The sequence below is a fragment of the Callithrix jacchus genome, chromosome 8 (genome assembly GCF_049354715.1).
Source record: "Callithrix jacchus isolate 240 chromosome 8, calJac240_pri, whole genome shotgun sequence".
Taxonomy (NCBI): Eukaryota; Metazoa; Chordata; class Mammalia; order Primates; family Cebidae; genus Callithrix; species Callithrix jacchus.
This window is the reverse complement of record NC_133509.1, coordinates 92,360,095-92,378,563: the sequence shown is the minus strand read 5'-3', so window position 1 is coordinate 92,378,563 and position 18,469 is coordinate 92,360,095. Positions and strand designations below refer to the sequence as shown.

Sequence of the window (18,469 nt, the reverse complement as noted above, 5' to 3'; positions counted from 1 at the left end):
TCACTATCATGAGAACAGCATGGGGGAACCACCCCCTTGATCTAATCACTACCCACTGGCTACCTCCCATGATACGTGAGGATTATGGAAACTACAATTAAAGGTGAGATTTTGGTGGAAACACAGTCAAACCATATTATTTCACCCTAGCCCCTCCCAAATCTCATGTCCTCACATTTCAAAACAGAATCATGCCTTTCCCACAGTCCCCAAAGCCTTAACTCATTCCAGCATCAACTCAAAAGTCCAAGTTTAAAGTCTCATCTGAGACAAGGCAAGTCCCTTTCACCTATGAGCAGGTAAAATCAAAGTTAGCTCCTTCCAAGATATAATGTGGTTACAGACATTGGGTAAATATTCCCATTCCAAGCAGGAGAAGTTGGCTCAAACTAAGGGCCTTACAGGCCCCATCCAAGTCCAAAATTCAATAGGACACTCATTAAAACTTAAAGTTCCAAAAGATCTCTTTTGACTTCATGTCTTACATCCAGATCATGCTGGTACAAGAGGTGAGCTCCCATGGCCTTGGGTTGCTCTGCCCCGTGTCTTTGCTGGGTATAGTCCCCCTCCTGGCTGCTTTCACAGACTGCTTTGAGTGTCTGTGGCTTTTCCAGGTACATGGTGCAAGCTGTCAGTGGATCTACAATTCTGGGATATGGAGGATGGTGGCCCTTTTCTCACAGCTGTACTAGGCGGGGCCGCAGTAGGGACTCTGTGTGGGGTCTCCATCCCCACATTTCTCTTCTCACTGCCCTAGCAGAGGTTCTCCATGATGGCTCCACCCCTGCAACAAACTTCTACCTGGATGTTCAGTTATACATCCTATAAACTCTAGACAGAGGTGCCTGAAGCTCAATTTTTGACTTCTGTGCACAAACAGGCTCAACACGTGAAAGCTGCCAAGTCTTGAGGCTTGCATCCTCTAAAGCAGTGGCCTGAGAAGTACCTTGGCCCCTTTTAGTCATAGCTGGAGCTGAAGCATCTGGGACATAGGACACCATGTCCTGAGTCTGTACAGAGCAGGAGTCCCAGGCCAGGAAACCATTTTTCCTTCTTAGGCCTCTTGGCTTGTGATGGGAGGGGCTGCTGTGAAGGTCTGTGACATGCCCTGGAGACATTTTCCCCATTGTCTTGGTGATTAACATTTGGCTCCTCTTTACTTATGCACATTTATACAGCCAGATTGAATTTCTCCTGAGAAAATGGGTTTTTCTTTTCTATTGCGTGATCAGGCTGTAAATTTTCTAAACATTTATGCTCTCCTTCCCTTTTAAACATAATTTCCAATTCCAAAGTATATCTTTGTGAATGCTAGAACTGAATGCTTTTGAGAGCACTCAGGTTATATCTTGAAAGCTTTACTGCTTAGAAGTGTCTTCCACCAGATACCTTAGAGCAACTAAGCGATCTTACCTTTAGATACCTTTGAGATCTAATCATTTCTCTCAAGTTCAAAGTTTCACAGATCTCTAGGGCAGGGGCAAAATATTGTCAGTCTCTTTGCTAAAGCATCTCTACTCCAGTTCCCAAGAAGTTCCTCGTCCCCACCTAAGAACACCTCAGCAGGGGCTTCATTGTCGATATCACTATCACTAGTTATAACTGCCCAATGGGTTCACCTTGTCTGCTGCCTAGACAGACAGAACTGATTTATCAATTCAGGGGAATTACAAAGGAGAAAGAGTAATTCACACAGAACCAGCTCTGTGGGAGACCAGATTCAGGGATCAGAGTTTTTAAAGATAATTTGGCAGATAGGGGCTTGGGAAGTAGGGGAGCGCTGATTGGTCATGTTGGAGATGGACTCATAGAGTGCTAAAGTGACATTTTCTTGCTATCTTCTTTTTCTGGGTGGGATGACAGAACTAGCTGAGCCAGGTTACTGGTCTGGGTGGCATCAGCTGATCCATCAAGTGCAGGGTCTGCAAAATATCTCAAGCACTGATCTTAGGTTTTATGGTAGTGATGTTATCCCCAGGAGCAAGTATGGGAGGTTCAGATTCTTGGAGCCAGAGGTTGCATGATCCTTAAACTGTTCTAATCGTGTAGCTCATTTGTTAGTCCTGCCAAGGCAGACTTGTCCCCAGGCAAGAAGGGGGTCTTTTTGGGAAAGGGCTGTTATCAGTTTTGTTTCAGAGTCTAACCATGAACTGAATTCCTTCCCAAAGTTAGTTCAGCCTATGCCTAGGAATGAAAAAGGGCAGCTTAGGTTAGATGCAAGATGGAGTCAATTAGGACTGATTACTTTCACTGTCATAATCTCCTCAGTTATAATTTTGCAAAGCCAATTTCAAAGTCTCTAGGAAGTTTCAAAATTTCCCACATCTTCCTATCTGTCTTCTTCTGAGTCCTCCAAACTGTTGCAACCTCTGCCCATTACCCAGTTCCACATTCTCAGGTATCTTACAGCAATGCCCCACTACCTCAGTACCAATTTATTATATTACTCCATTCTCATACTGCTATGAAGAAATATTTATAAAGGAAAGAGGTTTAATTGACTCACAGTTCTGCATAGCTGGGAAAGCCTCAGGAAACTTACAATCATGGTGTAAGGTGAAGGGGAAGCTAGGTACCTTCTTCACAAGGTGGCAGCAGGAAGAAGTGCAAGCAGGGGAAATGCCAGATGCTTTTAAAACCATCAGATTTCATGAGAACTCACTCACTATCATAAGAACAGCATGGGGGAAACTGCCCCCGTGATCCAGTCACTTCCCACTAAGTGTCTCCCATGACATGTGGGGATTATGTAAACTATAAGGTGAGATTTGGGTGGGGACACAGCCAACCCATATTACCATGCCTCCAGTTCTGTCTTTATTCCGTGTCACCTTATCTCAGGAAGTAACATCTTCATCATCCAGCTACCCAAATCAGGTAAGTGGGAGTTATCAAAACTGCATGTTCTTCTTTATTCTCCACATTTTCCTAATTTCAAAGTTTTACTGATTCTTTTCCCCAATACCTTTTAAATCCAAATACTTCTATCTTGGTTCAAATTGGCATCATCTTTTGTCTGGACTAAATACACCAGCTTCCAAACCATTCTCCTCACATATATTCTTGCCTTCATTAATGTAACTTTTCTATTGCAGCCAGAGATTTTTCAAAATCTGGCAATGACTGTCTCCTTCTCAAAGCCCTTCAATAGCTTCCTATTGGCTTTAAGAAAAAATTCACATTCTTAACTTGGTTGCAAAGTGCTACATTATCTGGCCCACTTCTCCAGCCTCATCTTGCATTCATTCTACAGTAGCCACAGTGGCCTCTTTCAGCTCCTTGAACACAATCTTCTTTCCCATCTCTTGGTGGTACATGCTATGTTCTTGACTCATCTGGCCAAATGCCAGTCTTAAACTTTGCTTCCTCACAGGGCCTTCCTTGACTACTCAGGGTAAGTTGAGACTCCTGTTATATGCTCAAATAGCATCTGAATTCCTTCTTCATGACATTCCTTATATTTATGAACTTCAGTCACACTGCATGATCCTTGAATGTAGAGACCATTTCTGTGTTGACTGCTGTATCCTCTGTTGACACAGGGCTGCTACGTGGTCACCTTCAATAAACATGTATTAAGTGAAGACATGACAGTCTCATGAACATGTCTAATTTTTGAAGTTAGATTTTTAGCTTTTTCCTATAAAATTCCTGATGTCCCATTGGTAATTCCACTCGTTTCTCTCTCTCACTTTGAAGAGAAGACTAGAATGCAAGCTAGGACAATGATACCATTTTTTGACAAAAACGTGAATCTACCTTAATTTTTTTTACATAGGAGTAGACATAATCTCTATAATATGAAGGCATACTTATTATTAGTAATCAATCATTGTGGTAGAGTTCACAGTTGATTCAAGCACTCTGTTAAGGCTGACATTATAGTGGAGAATGATTGATCCAGTTGATCTAGAACAGTTCCCCTAAGGAAGCACAAAGACGCATTGCAATAGGCACATCAAGTTTTAGAGATGCTTTCTTTAGTTAAAGGTGCCTTCTTTTGAGGGAAACACAGGGTTGAATGGAGCACTAGGCGTGTGCCCCAAACCCATTATTCTTTGTGTTTGAAGTGGGAAACGTTGAAGACAGCTCCTCTAACCTCTAATTAGGGAGGAAAGACTGACTTCAAAAAAACATCTATATAAGAAAATAAGACAGTATGTTAGTGTCCCGGTAGGAAACAGATGACAGTCAAAGGCTTTAACTAGAAAGTGTTATGGACTATATGTACAGGTGTGTACAGAGTTAATGGGGCCAGCAAGGGATGGTGAAACATTCAGAGTCTAATCACAGTGGAAAAGTGTTATCCATTGGTCTCAAGAATCAGAGGAAAGGAATAGTGATACCCAAACCCTGAACAAGCTGGGGTCATGGAAGTGGGGTTACTCAATGGGAGCTTTGGCCATGGAGGAATACAGATGCTTCCATCTCATTCAGGTGCCTCCATTTGTCTAGACCTAGTCAAAAGTCAGAGAGTCAGAAAGCACATATGATAAAAGTCAAGGGAGGGCAGCTTTCTGGGATGCTGTAGAACAGAGAAGGTCAGAGAATAAGTAGAATAAGGTGGGGTCGGACAGAGAACCTGCACAGGAAGTATACACTTACTGCTAGATTTTATAATAATAACTGTATATGCACTGGAATCAGTATTTGTATTGTTCTAAGTAAATGCATTAAGGACTTACTGTATATTCTACGTTCTGACATTTTTGTTCAATTATTAAGTAAAAGATCTTTTGATTCCATTTGCAGTACGTCTGATTCAAAACCTACTGCTGGATTGAATACCAGTAATTTTACTTGCTCGCATTTATTACTATTCTCTTTGTACTAGACACAATTCAAAGTTTTTAACATATATTCATTTTATTCTCAGAACAATTTTATGAACTAGATATGGTATTGCCCAATTAGTGGCCAATGCAGAACTATACATTATTCTTTATCCTAATTCTTTGTGTACTGAGGTACTGCTGGTGACATTCTATTGCTAGGAAGCAGCCTCTGCTGTCCAAACCTAATTGGGAAAGAAGCATTTCCACTCTTTACGAGAAGCCCTGATGGGCAATTTGTATGCAGGGTGAGCTACTGCCTGAGTATTGCTAGGAAAGGAGTGATTACAGGCCAGGGGCTCTGTCATGCATATAACATCAATAGTAAATGAGACATTTTGGTTGACTTCCTGTGTAAATGCACACAGGGCCACAGAAGCAAGCTCTTTCTTTGCAGAGGCCTAAATTTATGTGTTGGGAGAGTATATCTTTGCTACTGATCTAGTCATTATATCTCACCTTAGCCTTCTCACATGTCTTTCTCCTTAATCCAGTCTTTCTTGTCTCCCACAACAAGAACCAGTGTGTCAGGAGGCAGCCCTTCTTGTCAGGGGATTGGTATCATGTCATATCTTGTCAGGGTATACAGAATAGTAACCCTAGAGTCCTCAGAGGGGCTGGAGCAGCTCCTAACATTTTATGCCAATCTTTTAACTATGAGCATTTTTTTCTAAAAAGAGAGTCCAGCTTTCATCAGAATCTGTTTAAAGAAAAGAATTACTATCTGGCTATACACTTACTACTCTTACTATATAAATGGAGAAGCTGAAATCATAGAAGTCCAGGTCCTGTACAGGTATTGTCAGAACCAGGACCATAACCCCAGCATTCCAACTCTTAGTTCAGAGGTTTCCATCTGACCAGACTTTTACACATAGGATACCATGGAGTGGTGGCTTAAGAGGCTAAACTTGCGGAGATCGATCCAAGATGGCCGACCACTAACAGCTCAGGATTGTAGCTCCCAGTGAAAGCTCAGAGAACGAGACGATGCCACATTTTTAGACGAATTTTCGTCACTCACCGATTAGCCGATTCCCAGTGGAGGAGCCCCACGGGTCGCCAGCGTGACTCTTGTGGCCGCCGCAGCAGTTTTGCCAGCGTCTCGGCGCAGCAGCTGTTCATGCAGAGCCAATGGGACTGCTTCCCCTACTGACCGGAGTTTGGAGCTCCGGGAAGTCAGAGCCGCTTGTTGCGGACTCAAGAGGGAAGCCAGACCAGAGATTCCCGGGCAGAAGAGCAACATCAGTCTTATCGCTGTTATTTAGGCCGCCACAGTGGGTTGCTCGGATCCCAGCACTGGGAATCAATAAGTCGGACGTCGACTCAGAAACCTAATTAGAAAGGCAGTTCATCTACAATGAAGGGAAAAAAACAGCCTAAGAAGGCCGAGTATACTCAAAATCAGAACCCATCAGCAACGGAACAAGCCCTGATGGAAAAGGACTCATCAGCAACCGAACAAGCCCTGATGGAAAAGACTCATCAGTAACAGAACAAGCCCTGATGGAAAAGGACTGTGTTCCATTATCTGAAGTAGGCTTTAAAAGGTGGATGATAAGAAACTTCTGGGAGTTAAAGGAACTTGTTCTAACCCAATGTAAAGAAACTAAGAACTTGGAAAAAAGGTTAGATGAAATGTTGAAAAGAATAGACAATATAGAGAGGAATACAAATGAACTTATGGAGTTGAAAAATACAACACGAGAACTTAGTGAAATATGTACAAGCTTAAACAGCCGAATGGATCAAGCAGAAGAAAGGGTATCAGAGGTCGAAGACCAACTTAATGAAACAAAACGACAAGACAAGAATAGAGAAAAAAGGATAAAAAGGAATGAGCAAAGTCTCCAAGCAATATGGGACTATGTGAAAAGACCTAATATACGCTTGATTGGTGTACCTGAATGTGACGGAGAGAATGAATTCAAGCTGGAAAATACTCTCCAGGACATTATCCAGGAAAATTTTCCTAATTTAGCAAAGCAGGACACTATTCAACCCCAAGCAATACAGAGAACACCACAAAGATATTCCTCAAGAAGACCAACCCCAAGGCACATAATCGTTAGATTCACCAAGATCGAAACGAAGGAGAAAATATTAAGGGCAGCCAGAGAGAAAGATCAAGTTACCCATAAAGGTAAGCCTATTAGGCTTACAGCAGATCTCTCAACGGAAACCCTACAAGCTAGAAGAGAGTGGGGGCCAATATTCAATATACTTAATCAACAGAACTTTCAGCCCAGAATTTCATATCCTGCCAATTTAAGCTTTACATTTGAAGGAAAAATAAAATCTTTTAGGAACAAGCAAGTACTCAGAGATTTTATTACCACCAGGCCTGCTTTACAAGAACTTCTAAAAGAAGCATTATACACAGAAAGGAACAACCAGTATGACCCTTTCTAAAAATACACCAAAAAGTAAAGAGCATTAACATAAAGAAGAATTTTTATCAACGAAAGGACAAAATAGCCAGTTAATATCAAATGGCAGCAACCCTAAATTTAAATCGACCAAATCTCCCAATCAAAAGATACAGACAAAATCTAATGGTATATCCAAAGATATACATAGACTCAAAATAAAGGGTTGGAAAAAAAAAACGTACCAACCAAATGGAGAGCAAAAATAAATAAATAAAAAGCAGGAGTTGCAATTCTCACACTTAATAAAATAGATTTCAAAGCTACAAGGATGCAAGGGTAAAAGGATTAATGTAACAATAAGAGATCTTAACACCCAGATACATAAGACACATAATGAGATTTAGATTCAACGAGACAGAAAATTGATAACGATATCTGGGACTGGAACTAAGATCCAGAACAAATAAACTCAATAGAGCTCTCCATTTTAAACACACAAAATATACATTATCCACAAAATCTAACGATATATCTAAAGATATACAAAGACTCAAAACAAGGGGATGGAAAAAAACTCACCAACCAAATGGAGAGCAAAAATAGATAAATAAAAAGCAGGAATTGCAATTCTCACACTTAATAAAATAGATTTCAAAGCTACAAGGATGCAAGGGTAAAAGGATTAACGTAACAATAAGAAATCTTAACACCCAAATACATAAGACACATAATGAGATTTAGATTCAACGAGACAATAAATTGATAACGATATCCAGGACTTGAACTCAGAGCCAGAACAAATAAACACAATAGAGGTCTCCATTTTAAACACATAAAATATGCATTAACCACTTTAAACACTCAAAATATTGATTGGCCATTATTGAAACCCATTTTAGGAATGAAGTAATATTCCTTTTTCCCTCTTTTCCTTTTATTCCCCTTCTTTTTTTTAAAAAAAAAAAAAAAAAAAAAAAAAAAGAGGCTAAACTTGCTACCAACCTTTTTGGACTCCTGAGAAGTTACAACACTTATTCAAGATCAAGCAATGAGATTTTGGGTCTCTGTGTTTCTTTACACCAAAATAAAATAGTTTTGAACTCTACAGTTCCAAGTCTTGCCTAGAAAAATAGTTCTTTGCTACAGAAAAAGTGAAGAGAAATTTGGGGTCAAGGCTCTAATTTCTGGATCTGGGATGGCAGTAGTGGAAAATTCCAGCAGGGAATTCTAAGGGTCTTTGGAGGTCGTGGCTCACTGCATCATCCCAGAGGTTCATTTTCCAGAGAACAGGATACGGCTTGGTGTTTGTTTTTGTAAAATTAAGCCCTTTAAGGCACTTGTTTTCAAACTGGGAAAGTATAATAATAGAGCATTGAAACAGTGTAAAAGTGATTTGAAAAGCTATCTGGATATTTTCAGCTTCTTTGAGTGATTCTCTTTAGAAAAAATGACACATAATTTCCTGAGTAGTTTTTGAGCTAATGCTAATAAGTGAGAAGAGTATGATAATAGCTTGATTATGTCAAGTTTAGCATCCAAGGGAAATAGATGTGCTTAAGGATGAGGTTGCTGCACTCAGATGTGACCCCTAATTGTATGGGGAATAATAATCCAGTATTGGCTTAGCCCTGTCCATCAAGGCTCACCTCTACCACTGCCCCTTGTTGGCAGTTGCCACTAGCATTGGCCCTTTGGACAGTAGGTGATGGCAAAGACAAGGGGATTACTCACATTTGTCTTTTGACCTCTTGTGAACAGCATGTTTGAGGATTGCACAATCCAACTTAGCCCTGCCCTGTGCTGTTTGACAGCCATGCACTGCAAACTTGCAAATTGTCACTTGTTCAGAATAAGTAGTAAATGACACTGATTTAATTTGATTTGCCACATACTGTATTTTTCTGATGGTGTGGGAGGGAAGAAAGGAAAAGATATTCGAGCGTGTATTACGTGCCAGTTACTCTGCTTGCATTTGCTCTGTCTCACTACCTCTCTGTGAAGATGAGAGGTTATATAGCTGGAAGGTGGCAAAACAAACAAACAGAAAAACCCAACTTGAATTCGTCTGCTTGACTCGAAAGTTCTAGTTTCCTGTTACTTTTCTGTGCCGTCTGCCTCAGCAAAACAGCTGGTGGTTCATTTTATATTTATGTGTGCAAAATCAGTCTAAACTGTAGCTTGATATAAAGAATATGTGGGTATGTGTGTGTATTTTTAAAAACAAAGACAATGTATCCCAGAAAATATGGGGTGAGAACTCACAGAAAATATGGGGTGAGAACTCAGATAATTATCCTCATTGATTGTGGCCACTGTCCACTGCCTTTATTTTATGGCCTACAGAAGATTAGCATCTCCTCGTATGCCCAAATATACTCATCTATAAAATGGGGATTAGACTGAATCAGCTCATGGAAGGAACACCATGCAGAAAAGGTGATTAATAATGGAAAAGCGCTCTGAAAAGAGAAAGTATGCTCTGGTGCTGTAATTTGCTGGCCTAGAACAACTTAGTTTTGAAATCTCTCTTAGTCTTCAGATGTTTAAATTAGATGTGGAGCTGACACATTTTTCACTCTTTCTCTTAATATTTACCCTATGACAGAGGCACAGAGCAAACATTTTGATAAACTGTCATTACCAGTTTGTAGAATGAGATATTTTATTCAACTAAATTAAAGATGCCAGAGTTAAATGGAATTTTTACATGACCTGTGATATGCGAGGACATATCAAGCCACAACTGTAACAGAATAGTATTTCAAATAGAAGGAAGTAAAATGAATGGAAGAGATTGAGGTTTGATATGTTTTCAGGTAAGCACCCTGTTTTCCAAACAGACCACCCTCTAATTAAGCTCATGGATACAGCTTTGCCTGTCATGGAATATTGCATATTTAGTCTTCTTCCCATTCCTGGAATATTGAAAATACACAGTAGTTCCCCATTATCCACAATTTCTGTTATTTCAGTTTCAGTTATCTGAGGTCAACTGAGGTCTGAAAAATAGGTGAGTACAATACAATAAGGTATTTTGAATGTGAGAGGCGTCACATTCATCTAACTTTTATTATAGTATGTTAATTGTTCTACTTCAGTATCAGTTATTGTTGTTAATCTCTTATTGTGCCTAATTTATAAATTAAACTTTATAATAGGTATGTTGATTCAGCCATGTGCCACATAATGACATTTAGGTCAACGACTGACCACATATACAACAGCGGTCCTATGAAATTGTAGTAAAGCTGAAAAATTGCTTAGTGACATCATGGCACAATGTATTGCTCATGTGTTTGTGGTGATGCTGGTATGAATCAATCTACGCTGCCAGCTGTAGATTATATAAAAACATAACATACACCATTATGTATGGTATATTATACTTGATAATGATAATAAATGGCTATGTCACCAGTTTATGTTTTTAGTATAACTATACTTTTTATCATTATTTTAGAGTGTACTACTTCTACTTATTTCTATAAAACAGTTTAACTGTAAAACAGCCTCAGGTAGCTCTTTCAGGAGGTATTTCAGAAGAAAGCATTGTTATCACAATACATGACAGCTCCGTGCATGTTACTGCTCTGATAACCTTCCACTGGAACAAGATGTGGTGGTGGAAGACAGTGATATTGATCATCTTGACTCTGTGTAGGTCTAGGCTAAAGTGTGTGTCTTAGTGGTTAACAGCGACAATAACAAAAATGTAAAAAGTTTTTATAAAATAGGCCAGGCATGGTGGCTTACACCTATAATCCCAGCACTCTGGGAGTCCAAAGTGGGAGTACTGCTTGAACCCAGGAGTTTGAGACCAACCTGGGCAACATAGTGAGACCCTGTCTTTATATGTATAGAAAAGGAAAACAAAAACAAATTTAAACTAGAAAAAAATGTATGGAATAAGGATATAAAGAAGATTTTTTTTTGCTGTTTTTTGGGGTTGTTTTTTTGAGACAAGGTCTCAATCTGTTACCCAGGCTTAAGTGCGATGATATGATCTTGGCTCACTGCAGCATCCACCTCCCTAGGCTCAGGTAATCTCTCATCTTGGCCTCCTGAATCACCAGGACTACAGACGTGCACCTTTATGCCTGGCTAATTCTTGAATTTCATATAAAGATGGAGTTTTGCCATGTTGCCCAAGCTGGTCTTGAACTCCTGGACTCAAGCGATCCACCCACCACGGCCTTCCAAAGTGTTCGAATTACAGGCATGAATCACCATGTCTGGCCTGAAAATATTTTTGTACAGGTATACAATGTGTGCTTTAAGCTAAGTATTATAAAAGAGTCAAATTTTGTTTTAAGTTTATAAAGTAAAAAAAAAGTTACAAACTAAGGTTAATTTATTATTAATGAAAATTTTTTAAATATAAATTGAGTGTAGCTTAAGTGTACAGTGTTTATAAAATCTACAGTAGTATACAGCAATGTCCTAGGACTTCACATCCACTGACCAATTGGTTACTGGCCTAGAGCAACTTTTAGCCCTGCAAACTTTATTCATTATAAGTGCCCTATACAGGTGTACCATCTTTTATACTGTACTTTTTAATGTTTAGCTATGTTTAGATACAAAAATAGTGACCAGTGTGTTACAATTGCAAATAGTATTTAATACAGGAACATGCTGTTGGGGTTTTTAGCCCAGGAGCAACAGGTTATACCATATAGTCTAGGTATGTAGTAGGCTATACATCTGGATTTGTATAAGTACACTCTATGATATATGATGACACAATGACAAAATCACCTAACTATGCATTTCTCAGAAAGTATGCTCATTATTAAGCACCATATGATTGTATAGGAAACAATATAGTACCTGTAGGGTTTTGTACCATCTGTGGTTTCAAGCATCCACTGGTGATCTTGGAATGTGTCTCCCACACATAAGGGAAGATTACTGTAGTAAATCAGTTATCCTGTGCAATTAGACCTGAAATTTTCACAGAAATCCCATGGGCTCTCAACTCAAAGGAAAGTTAACCTTGGAATTTATATTTTAGAAGAAATTGTAATTCCTTTTAGAGACTTTTTAAATTAATGCAATTATATGGACCTCATTTTTCTAGTTCCCTGGGTCTATGTGTCCTTAAAGTCGATCAGCTTGTTCTCTATTAGTTGGCTTGTTTACTATAAGGAAATAGAATTTCTTCAATTCTTTCTCCCAAAAGAGAGATGCCTTTTTATTTTGCTGTAGTTTTCTTAAGATAAGATGGCTTCCCTGATGAGATTGTTCTTTTGGTATGATTAAATTTATCCTATGGAAAATCTTGATTTGAAAGAAGAAAACCTTAAGCAGTTTACCTTTGAGGCCAGGCTTAATAAGTGGGAATGTCTGGCTTGGTTTCACGAGCCACACTTCTTGCTGACTAGAAAGTCTTGCATGTAGAGGATTTTGGGGTTTGGATGTATTTACTTGCTGAGCAGAGTTTTCTTGAACATTTGCTATTCACATGGAGAAATGGGGTCTAATCTGAAAAAATGTTAAGATAAAAGCTTGGAGGCCTCTTTGTGACATATTCATCACCATCCTAAACATTGCCATTGAAGGCTTTAGTCCTATAACATGAAAGAAATTGTCCCTAAATCCTCTTTTTTTTGTTGTTCTTATGTATCAAGTGTACTTTTCTATCAGAGAACTCTATATTCATGATTGGAAATAACATTCTTCTTTATAAAATTTCTATCTTTATGTACTCTATATGCTATTAAACATTTTCATTTCATAAAAGGTCTATATGGTCTATTCCCACAGAAGGCAGACTACATGTTACTTAAAAGAGCTATAAATTCCTTAAATACAATTTCCCTTAATCAGTTAATTGATTTTCCAGATTTAGTCAATACAGCTTAACTTGCTCAATGAAACAGCACATTCTCCTTTTTTGGTTGGCATCTGCTGTCGTTCTTCTGGGATTCATTTATAAAAGTACCATGTTCAAGGCCAACTGTGTGGCTCGTGCCTATAATCCCAGCACTTTGGGTGGCTGAAGCAGCGGATTACCTGAGGTCAGGAATTTGAGACCAGCCTGGCCAACGTGGCAAAACCCCTTCTCTACTAAAAATACAAAAATTAGTCAGGCACATGTGGTCCCAGCTACTCTGGAAGCTGAGTCAGGAGAATCACTTAAACCCAGGAGGTAGAGGTTGCAGTGAGCCAGGATCATGATGCTACACTCCAGCCTGAGGAACAGAAAAAGACTCTGTCTAAAGAAAAAACCAAAAAAAATGTAACATGTTTATGCTCTGTGGTGCTGGAATAAAATTCTTTCTCAGGGTAGCTCTTTGAAACTTAACTTACTAATTTGTGTTCTAATTCCATTATCTGCTTGAACCTCAACAAGAATGTATCTTGGAAGACTTTGAAAAATGCTTTCTAAAATGCTATCTTTTCACACTTTGTTATATAGTAGTGGGTTGGTAAATGAATTAAAACACAAAACCAAAGACCTTCTCTGGGGACTTGGGCAAAAGAATTAAGAACCTTTTAAAATAGGCCCATTCTTTAAAATAGCAATTGTACTTCTATGAATTCATCCTAAGGGAGAATATAATCATAAGTGTGCCCTAACAAGGATCTTTATCACAGTGAGTTTGTAATTGCAAATACTGAAAATAATCTGAATGCTCATTACTAGGGTATGATCTAAATAAATTATGATGTAGCCTTATACTGCAGCCATGATAAGAGAAAGCAATCGTAGAAACTAGTAGACCCTTATATAATCTAAGAAGATGTCCAGTGGTGTTCTTAGTAGTTTATACTAATTCAATTCTTGTAAGAATCTCTATGAGATGGGTGCTATTATTATTTATTATCCCCATTTTACATGTGAAGAACTGAAGCACAATTTGAGAATCTTCCTCCAAACCATGGAGCCAGTAAATGGTGAAATCTGGATTTGGACCCAAGCAGTGTTGTTTCAGACCTCATGTCTTAAGCACTAATTTATTCTACCTTTACAGGCAAAAAGTAGGTTACAAAGTCATTGTACACTGTGATTCTCCATTTGTAACTGTGTGTATCTATATGTATACACCCATACACATGTATGTCTGTATTTATAGGAGTACAGTGAAAAGAATAAGAAGAAAATGTCATACTGTTAACTTATTCTGGCAGTGGATTTTAACAAATATTTTGCTTACATGAATCTTCTTTCTTTCTTTTTTTCTTGAAACAAGCTCTCATTCTGTCACCCAGGCTGACACGCAGTGGTACAATCACAGTTCACTGCAACCTCTGCTTCCTGGGCTCAGCAGTCCTCCAGCTTCAGCCTTCCAAATAGCTGGGGCTACAGGTGCATGTCAATATGCTTGGCTAATTTTTGTATTGTTTTTGTAGAGATGGGGTTTTGCCATGTTGTCCAGGTTTATCTTGAACTCCTGAGCTCAAAGAGATCTGTCTGCCTTGGCTTCCCGAAGTGCTGAGATTACAGGCATGAGCCACTGTGCCAGGCCATGAATTTTTTTTTTTTTTAAAGGTCCGCTTGTCAGGAGTGGGATTCGAACCCACGCCTCCAGGGGTGACTGTGACCTGAACGCAGCGCCTTAGACCGCTTGGCCATCCAGACAGCGCGCCAGGCCATGAATTTTTAAAATGTTCTATAAGGTTCATATTCCGGGCCATTAAACCAACCTTAATACATTTTTAAAATTATGCTAACTATGCTCTTTGCCCATAAGTCAAGTTAAAATAGAAATTACAAAAAGACATTTGAAGAATCCCTAAATCTTTAGAATTACAGAGCACACTTGTGAATGACCAATGTATCAAAGAAGAAGACACAAGAGAATTTAGAAATATTTTGAATGGAATGAAAATAAAAATACAACATATCAAAATTTGTAGGATGAATCTAAAATGTGCTTAGAGAGCAGTTTATATAATAAAATTTTTTTTTTAATTTTACATTAAGTTCTGGGATACATGAGCAGAACATGCAGGTTTGTTACAAAGGTATATATGGGCCATAGTGGTTTGCTGCACCTGTCAACCTGTCATCTAGGTTTTAAGCCTCGCATGCATTAGGTATTTGCCCTAATGTTCTCCCTCCTGTTGTCCCCCCACCCCCTGACAGGCCCCGGTGTGTGATGTTCCCCTCCCTGTGTCCATGTGTTCTCATTGTTCAACACCCACTTATGAGTGAGAACATGCGGTGGTTGGTTTTCTGTGTCTGTGTTAGTTTGCTAAGGATGATGGCTTCCAGTTTCATCCATGTCCCTGCAAAGGACATGAACTCATTTTTTATGACTGTATAGTATTCCATAGTGTATATATGCCACATTTTCTTTATCCACTCTGTTATTGATGGACATTTGGGTTGGTTCCAAGTCTTTGCTATTGTGAACAGTGCCACAATAAACATGTGTGTGCATGTGTCTTTGTAGTAGAATGATTTATTATCCTTTGGGTATATTACCAGTAATGGGATTACTGGGGCAAGTGGTGTTTCTGGTTCTGGATCCTTGAGGAATCACCACACTGTCTTCCGCAATGGTTAAACAAATTTACACTCTCACCAACAGTGTAAAAGCATTCCTGTTTCTCCATAGCCTTGCTAGCATCTGTTGTTTCTTGACATTTTAATGGTTGACATTCTGACTGGTGTGAGATGGTAACTCATTGTGGTTTCAATTTGCATTTCTGTAATGATCAGTGATGATGAGCTTTTCTTCATAGTTTGTTGGCCACATAAATGTCTTCTTTGGAGAAGTGTCTATTCATATCCTTTGCCCACTTTCTGATGGGGTTTTTTTCTTGTAAATTTGTTTAAGTTCCTTGTAGACTCTGGATATTAGACCTTTGTCAGATAGATAGATTGCAAATTTTTTTTCCAATTCTGTAGGTTGCCTGTTCACTCTGATGCTAGTTTCTTTTGCTGTGCAGAAGCTCTTTAGTTTAATTAGATCCCATTTGTCATTTTGGCTTTTGTTGCAATTGCTTTTTGTGTTTTAGTCATGAAGTCTTTGCCCATGCCTATGTCCTGGATGGTATCGCCTAGGTTTTCTTCTAAGATTGTTATGGTTTTAGATTTTATATTTAAGTATTCAATCCATCTTGAGTTAATTTTTGTATTTTGTTAGAAAATAATAAAAGCCTCAAATCAATTATCTAAGTTTTCACCTTAAGAAACTGAAAAAAAGAATACCACATGTTCTCCCTCATAAGTGAGAGCTAAACATTTCTCATAAACCACATGGTCATAACACATGGTTATAAAAATGGGAATAATAGACACCAGGAAATACAAAGAAGGGAAGAAAGGGAGAGGGATAAAGATTGGAAAAAACTACCTATTGGGTACTATGCTCAATGCCTAGGTGACAGATTCATTCATACTTTAAACCTCAGCATCATGAAAGGTACATTTGTATCAAACATGCACATTGTATATCCTGATTCTAAAATAAAAGTTGAAAATAAAGTGAAAATAAAATAAATTTGGAATATATCTTCTGAAAAAATTATTAGTATCAGCAGTTAACAGGAACACATTATTGTAGACCCTGAGACATTAAACAAGTAAGAAAAGAATATTATAAGCAAGTTATCCTAGTAAATTTGATAATATAGATGAAATAGACAAATTTATGGAAAGATATAAACTATCAAACCTCATGGCAAAATAAACAAAATATAAATTGTCTTATATATGTTAAATAGTTAAACACTTTTAGATCCACATTACTTCACTGGTGAAATATATCAATCATTTAAGGAATGAATAACAATTCTACATAATCTCCTCCAGAAAACAAAAAAGAAGGGAATACTTTCCAATTCGTTCTGTGACACCAGCATCACTCTGATGCAAAAACCAAAGACATTACAAGAAAAGAAAATTACAAACCAACATTATTAGTCATTAGAGAAATACAAATTAAAACCACAGTGGCCACTACTGCACAGCTATTAAAATGGCCAAAATAAAAAAGACTCACAATACGAAGTCCTGGTGAAGACGTAGGATACCTGGAATTGTCATATGTTGCTGATGTGAATGCCAAATGATGCAGTCACTTTCGAAAAGTTTATCAGCTATCCCACCTCTAAATTTTACCCAAGAGATATGAAGATTTATGCTCACTTCAAAGCTTGTGTGTAAATATTTGTAGCAGCTTTATTTGTGATTGACAAAACTAGAAATATCCCAATGTCCTTTAATAGGTAAATAAACTGTAGTGGAATACTGCTCAGCAATAAAAATGAACTATCACAGGCAATAACATGGATGAGTTGCAGATGCATTATGCTAAGTTAAAGAAGACAGACTCAAAAGACTACTGTCGGATATCACTTATGTGACTTTTTCAAAAAAGAAAAAAAGTACATTTCAGAAAGCAAATCAGTCATTTCCTGAGACTAAATATTGCAGAAGGGGTTGACTTTAAAGGGGCACAAGGAAATTTAGAAGGATCTGGGAATTGTTTCATATTTTTTATTTTGGCATAGAGGTATTAATTTCCTTTAATTTTGTAACGAAGTTTTGCTAAATTCTCATTAATTTTAATTATTTGGAGATTCTTTGAAACATTCTACGGCATTCACAGATAAAGGCATCTACTTTGTTTTTTCCTCAGTTCTTATTCATTTCCTTGTTTCATTGGATAAGACCAACAATATAGTGTTAAAGAGTGAGATACACATTATCCTTGCCTCATTCCTGATATTGATGAAAATGCATCTAAACTTTCCTTATTAAACTAGTGAATTGTTGTTGGTTTTTGATATATACCATATGAAGTTAAGAAATTTTCCTTTGTTCCTTGTTGGTTAACAATTTTTTAAATACGTTATTACAAATGAGAAATAAATTTTATTTAATACTTTTTCTGCATCTATTGAGAAGCTATTTGATATTAGATATGTTAAGTATATAACTAATACTTTAGTTCAATGTTTTAAAATTGTATTTAGAACTTTTACATACATCTTTCAGAATGGTGTTGGAATATACTTTCCTTTTCTCATGCTATCCTTGATTAGTTTTGGTATCACTTTTACACAAGTCTCATAAAATATTGTGGATAGCTTCCCCTTTTTTGGTGTTTCCTAAACGGCTTGCATAAGATATAGAGTACCTATTTCTTAAAGGTTAATAAAACTTACCTGTAAAATTGTCCAGGCCTTATATTTTTTTAAAGTGTAGAAGTACTAAGAGAGGTCTTTTAACTACAAATTTAGTTTATTTGATAAAATTCAACATCTATTCATGATTTTTTTTTAAAAACATTGAAATAGGAAATGAAA

The 18,469-nt window shown here is 37.8% G+C and overlaps 1 protein-coding gene and 1 non-coding gene across 3 annotated transcripts in view; one reads left to right on the top strand and one right to left on the bottom strand.

The window, feature by feature from the left end:
- Nucleotides 1-18,469, top strand: part of SLC35F4 (solute carrier family 35 member F4) — a 306,792-nt gene that overhangs the window by 139,174 nt on the left and 149,149 nt on the right. The gene's annotated exons all lie outside the window — the stretch shown is intronic.
- On the bottom strand, nt 14,707-14,789 carry TRNAL-CAG (transfer RNA leucine (anticodon CAG)). The gene has a single exon. It is a non-coding gene; the product is annotated as a tRNA-Leu (tRNA).